Here is a 13,198-nt window from a genome sequence, read left to right as displayed (position 1 = left end):
CTTAGGCTTCACTTGTGCCCTTGTCTTGTCCTTTTATTTTGGATGTTGTATCACTAGTGAAATTGAGAAGAAATCCTTAGAAAAGAAATCTTTAGAAATTATAAAGATTTCTTCAAATTCAAATACTGAGAAGAAATCTTTAGGGATTGTAAAGATTTCTCCAAATTCAGATACAGAGAAAAACTCTTTTGAGAATAAATTTTTAGAGATTGGAAAGATTTCTTCAAATTCAAATATTGATAATGTTTAAGATAATTACAAATATTTATTTTAATTTATAATTTTTTATTTCATTTAGATCAATTTGAATTCAAATTATTGATTTTTCTAATCAAATTGTAAAGATTTGGTGCTGCCACTGATTTTGGATACAGTCAATTTTCACCATTTTAACTTTTCGCTCTGTGGGATTCTCTTTTGATTTTAGCTCTGTTGAGACCTGCTTTAGCTCTGTGGAGAAGAGTTTTACTGCATTTTGTTTGATTTAGCTCTGAAGAAGAAGAAAGGGAAGATGATTTTGGATGGTTTTGGTAACTTTGTTTAAAGCCGAAGACAGAGAGAGAGAGCACGCTCAAGATGGAGGTTTCTCAGCATTTTGTTTAAACCGGTTTGAACCAATAAAAAATTTAAATGAAAAAAAAAGAAAGAAAATTGGGCAATTAAAACTATTTTTTTTATGCATTGTAATTAATTTTCTGCCGATGGTGGATTTCTGAATCCTAATATTAGAATATTAGGAAGTTGATTGATTGAAGAAGGTACATGAGCTTTATACAAAGTCAAAACCAGCAGAACTCCATTAGAGATTATAGAAGAGCCATCAGCACGTGATTGATACAATGCAAAACAAGATTTCCTATCACATATGTTTAATGTTAATTTATATAATAATATTAATTTTAATGTATATAAATTAATATAAAATATTATATATGCTCAATTGAATTTTATATATTATTAATATAAATGTATAAGAATTAATGTAAAATATCATATATGTTTAATTTGAATTTATATATTATTAACTTAAATGTATAAGAATTAACATAAAATATCAAATGTGTGTAATTTAAAATTTATATATTATTAATGTAAATGTATAAAAATTAACTTTAAATATCATATATATGTAATTTAAATTTATATATTATTAACATAAATATTTTTTTTTCATGTTAAGGAGGGTATTGCTTCATGCCAAAGCTTAAATTAGCTTTGTGCTTTATAATTACAAAAGATAGTAGATAAAATAACCTATAAAAACATCAATAACCCCTATTTTCCTGCAAATATCCAGCTTTGGGGATTACTGGAAAAAGATAGTATATGTGTGCTTGTTGAATTTCGTCTTTAGAGTCTCTCTTAATTTAAAGTTGCTGTTGAATTTTGTCATTAAATGAGCTGAAAGTGCTCTTTCCAAAGAGTTCCACCTTTAGAGTTCTTTAGAGTCTGTCCTTATTTAGCGTTACTATTGAATTTTGTCATTATATTATTCAGAAATTTAAATGAGAATGAACTTGAGAAGAAATTAAGTTATTGAGAAACTTAAATGAGAAAGGACTCGTCCATAATTAGCCACCCATTTAGATAAATATTTATAAAAGTGGAAAAGATCAAGTTAAAATTAATGTAATTAATATTGACTACAATTCTACCTCTTAAATCCAACTGTTATTAGTATCATTTTTTAAGGGGATAATAAAATAAATTTAAAGCTATATATCTATCTAAAAAGGAGTTAAGAGTTACTGACTAGTTCTATGATTGCAGTAATAACTTAACTAGAGCATCAAGGATCAAATAACAGTGATCTGCAATTTTGCTAACAGTGTGTTTTCCTCCTCGTTACCAGGCATGTTTTCCTTGTTTTGATTCAATTTATTTCCATTAGATTTTTTTTATGCCAATTTAATTTTGTAGAATATAAGCAAGCTAATGCAGGATTAATATTAAACAAATCCAATTCTATATGTACAATTTTTCTCTGGTCAATTGAGATAAAAATGAAGCATGATGAAGAAGAAAATCCTCCTTGGATTTATGTAGCAGCTTACATCATCGCAGCTTACAAATTCTTTGGTTTGATGTGGTTCAGCTTATCATTGTTTAAAATGGAGTTGAAGCGTCCGGAAGAGAACCTCTCTCAAACTCCATTGGTATTGGCCATTATCTTATATTATGGCTTTGCCTTCGGTTTTCTTATGCCCTCGATCATTGTGTATGGCGCGGGTTCACTGTCATTTTTTCTTTAACTACCTGTGGCATGGAAGTGAGTTCAATGGTAGTGACAAAGCAGAGTGCAAAGAAACTGGAAGATTTCCAGTTTGTTTTACTGCTGCAGCATCCATCTTGTGTTATATCTTGGTTCCAATATCCTGGAGGCTCCTTAAAAACTTCATTGGAAATCTTGTGAAGCATCCAGATGCTAATGGAGCCCTGGCGACTGTCCTTGTCTTGCCTTTTCTTTTTGGATTCTGTGTGATATTGCTAAAGCATTCCTCCGAATTCAGATATCGAGAAGAAATTCTTGAAGATTGTAAAGAGTTCTCCAAATTCAGATATTGACAACATTCAACCCAAATCCTGAAAGAATAAAGTCGAGCAGGAAATATTTGTTTGAATTATTCATATGTTTTCTTTTTGTAATTCCTTTACTAGTACGGTATCCATTGCATGCCACAAGGATACGAAAATTCTAAGAGGATCATTTTGTTCTATTCGCTATAGGGAGGGTGGGAACTGGGGAAGAATGGGATCTTCAATTCATGCATCGTATACTCGTGTCCATCACGACAAAATCTGAATATGAGGATATTAAGTGAAGAATTTTGTTGATGAATGGTGCCAACATCTGCCCAAAGTTTTCTCGCGAAGGAAAATTCCCATAGTATGCTTTTCTTTTTCCAGGTTTATGTGGGAGCATCTTTGCTTGAACTCTAAAGGCTTGATTTTGGGCCAATCATCATCAGGCCTGGAAGATTTAGGTTTCTGTCTCGAGTCTACACAAAAGCGAATCAATTTAATGTTCAGAGACGTTCATTTGGATTAGGTAAATTTTCGGATTAAACTTCGGCTTCCATTACCAGTAATTAAACTAAAGATTGATAATAATCAATGATATCTTTCTAAGAATCTCCAACAGCAACTTAAAAGTTTATTTTATTGCAATACTTTAATCATAAAATCCGATTTCAACAAATCTACAAGGGAGAGTTAGTGGGACATAAAAAAAATTATTTTTTTAGCATAAAACAATGAAAACCACCTGAGATTAGTCTTAATACCATAAATATTAGTCTTAATAAGAAATACATTTTTTTAAATGGCAAGATAATTCATTAATAACAAAGCACAACAGCAAATACCATAAATATTAGTCTTAATAAGAAATACATTTTTTTTAAAGCAAGATTACATAGCTGGACAAAGGGTGACATGCAGCCATCAACGGAAAACAGTCCTTGAAAACTAAACTAACTTCCCTGAAAGCTAAACTAACTAAAACTCCGAATAAACTCCTGAAAACTAAACTAACTAAAACTCAGAATAAAATGGACTAAATTAACAAAATTAGGAATATATTCCTACGAGTCCATACTTAACATAAAATTAAACCATCTAGAAAGTATTAAACTTGTGGAAGTTGCTGTGGTGTACAGTCACAAATCAAGGCTTCAATCTCCAGGGGTTCATTATTTGGGACTGGCATGTTCCTTGATTGAAGATCTTGTAATTTGTATATTTGATCTCGACAATTGAGGTAGGAATTGCAAAACCTATGCTTGTTAGTAAAGTGAAAGGCTGCCTCGGTAACACTTACCAATAAAGAATGGTAGACAGAGGAAGATTGAAATTTTTGGGATCACCTTGAAGTTTCACTTGAATCCCACCTATTACCATAAACACTAAACATAACACAAATTGGATAATTTGTGTTATGTTTAGCCCTTATGATACTAGCTGTTGGTTTCACTTTTTGTTGTCGTTACTGTGTTCTGGCAGAGGAGAGCACCAATGGGTGGCTGATCTCGAAAGATATGGTGCTGCCTTTGATTTTGGATCTGATCAAGTTTAACCATTTTAGCTCTTCGTTCTGTGAAGAGGAAAGAATTTAGGATTTTGGTGTTTTGGCTGAGGATTCTATTTTGATTTTGCTCTGTTTTAATTCTGTGGAGAAGATTTTTGCTGCATTTTGTCTGATTTAGCTATGAAGAAGAAGAAAGGGAAGACGATTTTGGTAACTTTGTTTAAGGCAAAGCTGAAGAGAGAGAGAGCACGATGAAGATGGAGGTTTCTCAGCGCGATAAAGAGAGCACAACGAAGTTTAAATTCAGCCACAGATAAAAACAAAAATTAAAACTTGTAAACTGAGTAAACCGGTTTGAACCAAAAAAAAATTTAAATGAAAAAGAAAAGAAAATTGGGAGATTAAAACTAATTTTTTATGCATTGTAATTAATTTTCTGGCGATGGTGGATCCCTGAATCATTAATGCATTTCGTGTTAACACTTTCAATGTCAAATAAAATTATGCAATGCAAAACAAGTTTTCCTATCACATATGTTTAATTTAAATTTATATAACAATATTAACTTTAATGTATAAAAATTAATGTAAAATATCATGTAAGCTTAATTGAATTTTATATATTATTAATATAAATGTATAAAAATTAAAATAAAATATCACATATGCTTAATTTGAATTTATATAATATTAACGTAAATTTATAAAAATTAACATAAAATATCAAATGTGTAATTTTGAATTTATATATTATTAATGTAAATGTATAAAAATTAACTTTAAAATCATATATGCTTAATTTGAGTTTATATATTATTAACATAAATATAAAAAATTAACAGTTAAATACGCATATATTATTAACATAAATGTATAAAAATTAACATTAAATATCACATATGTTTAATTTAACTTTATATATTATTAACCTAAATGTATAAAAATTAAAAAAAATCACATATATGTAATTTAAATTTATATATTATTAATATATATATATATATATATATATATATATATATTCACATATGTTTAAAGTTATGCAGGGCATTGCTTCATGCCAAAGCTTAAATTAGCTTTGTGCTTTATAATTACAAAAGATAGTAGATAAAATAACCTATAAAAACATCAATAACCCCTATTTTCCTGCAAATATCCAGCTTTGGGGATTACGGGATGATATAATGCCCACTTCCATCCCACCGAATACGCTCAGCTTCAAATAATACACATATCGGAACACATTGACTTTGTCCAAACCAAACCACCGTCACAACTGTCCAAAGCTCACAGGTGTTCCTGGTGAATTAAATGCCCGAGCACTCTTGCGATTGAGATGTAATTGCAGTCCGCTCCATTACTGCTGTCCGAACTTTAAATTTTGTGGACCTAAAGCTGTCAAGAGTCGCTTCTTAATTAAGGTCGAGCTCGACTGTATTAATGAGCTAAATGGGAGAACAGGCTTGAACACTTGTGGTTTTCCTTTGGATGTTTGTGCCAGCTTATCCATGTTGTTTTGAAAGCTGTATATAATTTAATTTTATATACACCTTTTTCCTTTGGAAAAAAAAAAAAAAAAGCTGTCCATTCCTCAATTTATGTTCTTCTCCAATTCATCTTTAACTGTTTAGTAAAATCCCACTCATCAGGACAAACTCCTCCAACTAGCCAATTCAAATTTAACTGAAATACCATGTAGAAGCAGACGAGTTTGTGTGGCACTCTACGCAGAATCCTCCCTAGCGGGAGTCCTTTCACCTCAAACTACTTGACTATATTCGGAATAGACTCCTTCATAAACTTGAGCTTATCGTATAAACAAAATATCATATAAACTTATTTTGAATTTATATATCATTAACATAAATGTAAAAAATTTAAGGTAAAATATTACATACGCTTAATTTGACTTTGTATATTATTAACTTAGATGTATAAAAATTAAGATAAATTATCATATATGATTAATTCAAATTTATAAATTATTAACATAAATGTATAAGAATTAAGCTAAAATATTACATCTACTTAATTGGGCTTTATATATTATTAACCTAAATGTATAAGAATTAGCGTAAAATGTCACATATACTTAATTTGAATTTATATATTATTAACATAATGTATAAGAATTAACGTAAAACATCACATATGCTTAATTTGAATTTACATATTACTAACCTAAATGTATAAGAATTAACATAAACTATCACATATGCGTAATTTAAATTTATAAGTTACTAACACAAATTTATAAGAATTAACGTTAAATATCGCATATATGCAATACGAATTTATATATTATTAATGTAAATGTATCACAATTAATAGTTAATTCAAATTATAAATTATTAACGTAAATGTAAAAAAATTAATGTTAAATATCACATACGCTTAATTTGAATTTATAAATTATTAATCTAAATATATAAAAATTAAAATAAAATACCACATATGTGTAATTTAAGTTTATATATTATTAACATAAATATTAAGAATTAATATAAAATATCACATATACTTAATTCGAATTTATATATTGTTAAGGTAAATGTATAAGAATTAACATTAAATATCGCATATCCTTAATTTGAATTTATATATTACTAACAAAAATGTTTAAGAATTAACATTAAATATCACATATATTTATTTTGAATTTACATATTGTTAACATAAATGTGCAAAATTAACAGTAAATAACATCTATGTTTAGATTGAGTTTATATATTATTAACCTAAATGTATAAGAATTAACATAAACTATCACATATGCGTAATTTAAATTTATATATTATTAATGTAAATGTATTGCAATTAATGTTTAATTCAAATTTATAAATTATTAACGTAAATGTAAAAAAATTAATGTTAAATATCACATACCCTTAATTTGAATTTATAAATTATTAATCTAAATGTATAAAAATTAACATAAAATACCACATATGTGTAATTTAAATTTATATATTATTAACATAAATATATAATAATTAACGTTAAATATCATATATGTTTAATTCAAATTTATACATTATTAACATAAATGTATAAGAATTAACATTAAAATCACATATCCTTAATTTGAATCTATATAATATTATCAATATAAATGTATAAGAATTAACATTAAATATCACATATGTTTAATTTGAATTTATATATTATTATTATCATAAATGTAAAATAATTAACATTAAAAAACACATATGCTTAATTTAAATTTATATATCACTAACCTAAATGTATAAGAATGAACATAAACTATCACATCTGCATAATTTAAATTTATATATTATTAACATATATGCATAAGAATTAATATAAAAAACCACATACACTTAATTCAAATTTATAAATTATTAGCATAAATGTATAAGAATTACCATTAAATTTTGTATATTCTTACTTCAGATTTATATATTATTAACGTAAATATATAAGAATTAACGTTAAATGTCACATACGCTTAATTTAAATTTATAAATTATTAACTTAAATGTATAAGAATTAACATAAAATATCACATATGTGTAATTTAAATTTATATATTATTAACATAAATGTATAAGAATTAATATAAAATATCACATATACTTAATTCGAATTTACATATTATTAATGTAAATGTATAAGAATTAACCTTAACTATCACATATCCTTAATTCAAATTTATATATTACTAACTTAAATATATAAGAATTAACGTTAAATATCACATATGTTTAAATTGGATTTATAAATTATTAACTTAAATGAATAAAAATTAACATAAAATATCACATATGTGTAATTCAAATTTATATATTATTAACATAAATGTAAAAGAATTAATATAAAATATCACATATGTTTAATTCGAATATATATGTTAACATTATATTTATTATTAATGAAAATGTATAAAAATTAACATAAAATATGGCACATCCTTAATTCAAATTATATTTATATTTTTGAAGTAAAAATTTTAATCATTTAAAATTTTAATTTATAAATGTGTAAACATAAAAATAAAAACACTTGTAATGAAAATTAACCATTTAAAAATCTTGATGTAAATTTATAAAAATAAAAGTAAAATGTCATAAAATTGAAATATACATTGTCAAATGAGATATGGTAAAAATCATTAGACCAAATACTTTTGTGATTATTAAAGATTTTTCTTCTTAGTTATAACAATTTTAAGCACTAATATATATTTTTGTGATTATTAAATGAGATATTGTAATTTTGGTGAAAAAGTTATTAAGAAAATTAAATAAGAATGAATTTATCCATAATTGATTATTTGTGAGGGTGAAGGGTATAGATTGTACTATATGGAATAATTGGTTTTTTACTACTCAACTTCCTAATATGACATTGATTGAATTAAAAGAATTACCATCCAAAATTAACGGAGGATGTACCTACTCAAATAGATTTCTTTTTTGACTTGTTACTTTTTTTAAAGCACTTGTTTTGGAGCATCCGTTTAGATAAAAGTGGAAAAGATTGAGTTAAAATTAATGCAATTAAAATTGGCTACAATTCTACCTCTTAAATCAAACTGTTATTAATAATAGATTTAAAGCTATACATTTATCCAAAAAGGAAGTTAGAGTTACTGACCAGTTCTATGACTGCAGTAACTACTTGAGTAAGCATCGAGAGGTGGTGGTTTCAACTTTCAACAGTGATTTGTAATTTTGTTAACCGTCTCAGTGTGTTTTCCTCCTTGTTAATTACCAGGTATGCTTTCTTTGTTTTGATTCAATTTCCTTCGATTAGATTTTTTTTTTATGCAAATTTAATTTTTTAGAATAAGCAAGCTAATGCAGTATAAATGATTAATCTTTAAACAAATCCAATTCTATATGTACAATTTTTCTCAGGTCAATTGAGATAAAAATGAAGCATAATGAAGAAGAACGTCCTCATTGGATTTTTTTTGCACTTGGCTTCAACGGATTTTCTCTATTCTTTGGTATGATATGGTGCTGCTTATCATTGTTTAAAATGAAGTTGAAGCATCCGGAAGAGAACCAATCTCAAATTCTACTGGTGTTGCTCATTATCTTATTTTATGGCTTTGCCTTGGCTGCTATGCCCTTGATTATTGCGTTTGGCTTGGGTTTACTTTCGCTGTTCTTTAACTACCCAAGTGAGTTCAATGGTAATGACAAAGCAGAGTGCAAAGAAACTAGAACATTTCCGGTTTGGTTTACTGCTCCTGCATGCATCTTGTGTTGTATCTTGGTTCCCATATCCTGGAGGCTGTTTAATAAATGCGTTCGATATCTTATGATCCATCCAGAATATGATGGATATCTAGGGGCTGTGCAGCTTCATTTTTGTACCTTAGGCTTCACTTGTGCCCTTGTCTTCTCCTTTTATTTTGGATGCTGTATCACTAGCGAAATTGAGAGGAAATCCTTCGAAAAGAAATCTTTAGAAATTACAAAGATTTCTTCAAATTCAAACACTGAGAAGAAATCTTTAGAGATTCTAAAGATTTCTCCAAATTCAGATACAGAGAAAAAATCTTTTGAGAATAAATCTTTAGCGATTGTAAAGATTTCCTCAAATTCAAATATTGATAATGTTTAAGATAATTACAAATATTTATTTAATTTATAATTATTTATTTATTTCAATTAGATCAATTTGAATTCAAATTATTGATTTTTCTAATCATATTGTATTGGATCAAAGTCGGATCAATTTTTTGAATCGGTTTAGAAAGAAAATAAAAAGTTACGAACCTCAATTATGTTTACCCAAGCTTACACTTTATCGCTTTACTTTGACCAACTCAATTTAACGCTAGAGAGGAGAAAATTTTATTTTGTCAAAATAAGCTTGAAAATATTTTATCTCTTTAGAGATTCTAAAGCTTTTTGCAAATTCAGATATTGAGAATAAATCTTTAGAGATTGTTAGCGTTTGGGATAATTACAAATATTTATTTTATAATTGTAATATGTAATTTATTTATTTGATTTAAGTTAATTTAGATTCCAATGTTGATTTTTTTAATAAAATTGGATTGGATCAAAGTCGAATGAATTTTTCGAGTTCGAGTTGTTTTAAAAAGAAAATAAAAAGTTACCAACCGCTCAAACTTACCTTTGATCACTTTACTTTGACCAACTCAATTTAATCGTAGAGAGGAGATAATTTTTTTTTTCAAAATAAGCGTGAAAATATTTTTTCTCTTAACTAAATTGACTCCAACGGGCTTGGAACCATTGGAATTTGACGGACTATTGGCACTGAACCTGCCCAATTAACTTTCTTCAAGCCTTTGGGCTCCATTAGGCCTATGAATACTATGAGCTTTCAGGCTGAGTTAATCATTTTTATTATTAATAATAAGTAAATAATAATGTTTAATCTCGTATATAAAGTTTATATATTAGCAGTGAGTTAAATGTTACCGTTTCATTAATAAATAAATTTAGAAATCGATAACCTCAAAAAAAAAGTACTCATAATTTTAAAAATATTTACTTTCAAAGACTTTTGAACTCTTAACTTTAAATATTTACAAAATAATATTATATGATTATGCGATAGTGTGTAGATATTATTAATTGATAATGTGTCAAATATAAGTCTTTTTTAAAATATCATTTTTAATCTAATGCCGATATAGAGCAAGAAATTTTGATTTCACGCATTGAATTCCTTTTATCGTAATAATGCATAATATTTATCGTAAAGTTTAACTAAATTGGGTAGTTTAAAATTGCTTCACTTACACTTTGAGATATGAAAAACTCATAATGCAATATCAAAACTTAGGATTAAATCAAATTGACTGAAACTATATGGACTTTGGGCTTAATCTTTCATTTTCAGGTAAATATGATTTGAGATTGATGATTTGATATGCTTAAAGTTATTAAATGAGTATTGAAATAAACAGATAACTTTATTTGTTTGCTTCAAATATTTTAATCCGTCGGTGTCATAAAGTAGGTAGGCTTTGGTAAAATCATATTTGAATTACGTGTTATACCCTAATTTTTTTTTTCATATTAAGAAATTTAAAAGTTTTAAATTACATTTATATTTTTGAGCTAAAAAATTTAACCATTTAAAAGTTTTGAGTTATAAATATATAAGCGTAAAAATAAAAACACTTGTAATGAAAATTAATCATTTACAAAATTTCATGTAAATTTATAACAATGAACGTAAAAAAAATCATAAAATTGAAATAAAAATTATATAAATATTAACGTAAATATATAAGAGTTACAATAACAAGTCATTCAAGTAAAGTAAATATACTTTAAGTGAAAATTAATAAATCTTATTTATATCTTTGAGTTAAAAAAATGTAATCATTTAAAAATTTAAATTTATAAATGAATAAACATAAAAACAAAAACACTTGTAATGAAAATTAACCATTTAAAAATCTTGATGTAAATTTATAAAAATAAAAGCAAAAAATCATAAAATTGAAATATGCATTGTCAAATGAGATATAGTAGAAATCGTTAGACTATAGATTTTTGTGATTATTAAAGAGTTTTCTTCTTAGTTACAACAATTTTAAGCACGAATATATACTTTGTGATTATTAAATGAGATATAGTAATTTTTGTGAAAAAGTTATTAAGAAAATTAAATTAGAATGAATTTATCCATAATTGATTATTCGTGATGGTGCAGAGTATGGGTTGTACTATATGGAATAATTGGTTTTTTGCTACTCAACTTCCTAAACTAAGGTAATTTCATATGACATTCTCAAATTCTACCGGTGTTGATCATTATCTTATTTTATGGCGTTGCCTTGGGTGTTATGCCCTTCATTATTTTCTGTGGCGTGGATTCACTGCCGTTATTCTTTAACTACCCCAGTGAGTTCAATGGTAATGACGAAGCAGAGTGCAAAGAAACTAGAAGATTTCCGTTTTGGTTTACTGCTCCAGCACGCATCTCGTGTTGTATCTTGGTTCCGATATCCTGGAGGCTGTTTAATAACTTCGTTCGAAACTTCGCTTCGAAATCACATGATCCATCCAGAAGATGATGATTACCTGGAGACTGTCCGGCTTAATTTTTATACCTTAGGCTTCACCTGTGCCCTTGTCTTGTCCCTTTATTAGAGATTATAAAAATTTCTCCAAATTCAAATATCGAGATAGAAATTGCAAATATTTACTTAAATTATGAGAAGAAATCTTTAGAGATTGTAAAGATTTTTCCAAATTCAGATATGAAAAAGAAATTTTTAGAGATTGTTAAAATTTCTTTAAATTCAGATATTGAGAGTGTTTAGGATAATTATAAATATTTATTTCATAATTGTAATGTGTAATTTATTTATTTGATTTAAATTAATTTGGATTTAAGTTATTGATTTTTTTAATAAAATTGGATTGGATCAAAATCGAATGAATTTTTCGAGTTCGAGTCGGTTTAAAATGAAAATAAAAGGTTACCAACCTCAATTATGTTTGCTCAAACTTACACTTAACCCCTTTACTTGACCAACTCAAATTACTTGTAGAGAGGAGATAATATACCTTTTTTCAAAATACGCGTGAAAATATTTTATCTCTTCACTAAATTGGCTCCAACGGCCTGGAATCATTGGAATTTGACGGACTCGGTTAAAATTGGCACGGAACCTGCCCAATTAACTTTCTTCAAGCCTTTGGCCTCCATCTGACCTGTGAATAGTACGAGCTTCCAGGCTGGGAGATGGCCCATTAATAGTGGATAGTATGGGCTCCGTGGCTTCCGGGTTGGGTTAATAATTATTATTATTATTATTAAGTAAAGTAAATAATTATATTTAATTTCGTAACATGAATTTTATATATTATCAGTTAGTTAAATATTACCGTCTCATTAATAAAATAAATTTAAAAATCGATAATCTAAAAAAAAAACTTATAATTTAAAAATTTTTATTTTCAAAGACTTTTGAACTCTTAACTTTAAATATTTACAAAATAATAATATATAATTAAATGATAGAGTATAGATATTATTAACCGATAATGTGTCAAATATAAGTCTTTTTTAAAATATCATTCTTAATTTAATGACTATATAGAGCAAGAAATTCTGATTTCATGCATTTAATTCCTTTTATCGTAATAATGCATAATATTTATCGTAAAGTTTAACTAAATTGGGTAGTTTAAAATTACTTCACTT

Source organism: Theobroma cacao, chromosome 5 (genome assembly GCF_000208745.1).
Source record: "Theobroma cacao cultivar B97-61/B2 chromosome 5, Criollo_cocoa_genome_V2, whole genome shotgun sequence".
Taxonomy (NCBI): Eukaryota; Viridiplantae; Streptophyta; class Magnoliopsida; order Malvales; family Malvaceae; genus Theobroma; species Theobroma cacao.
The sequence above is the reverse complement of the archived record's forward strand: the minus strand, read 5'-3'. Positions refer to the sequence as shown.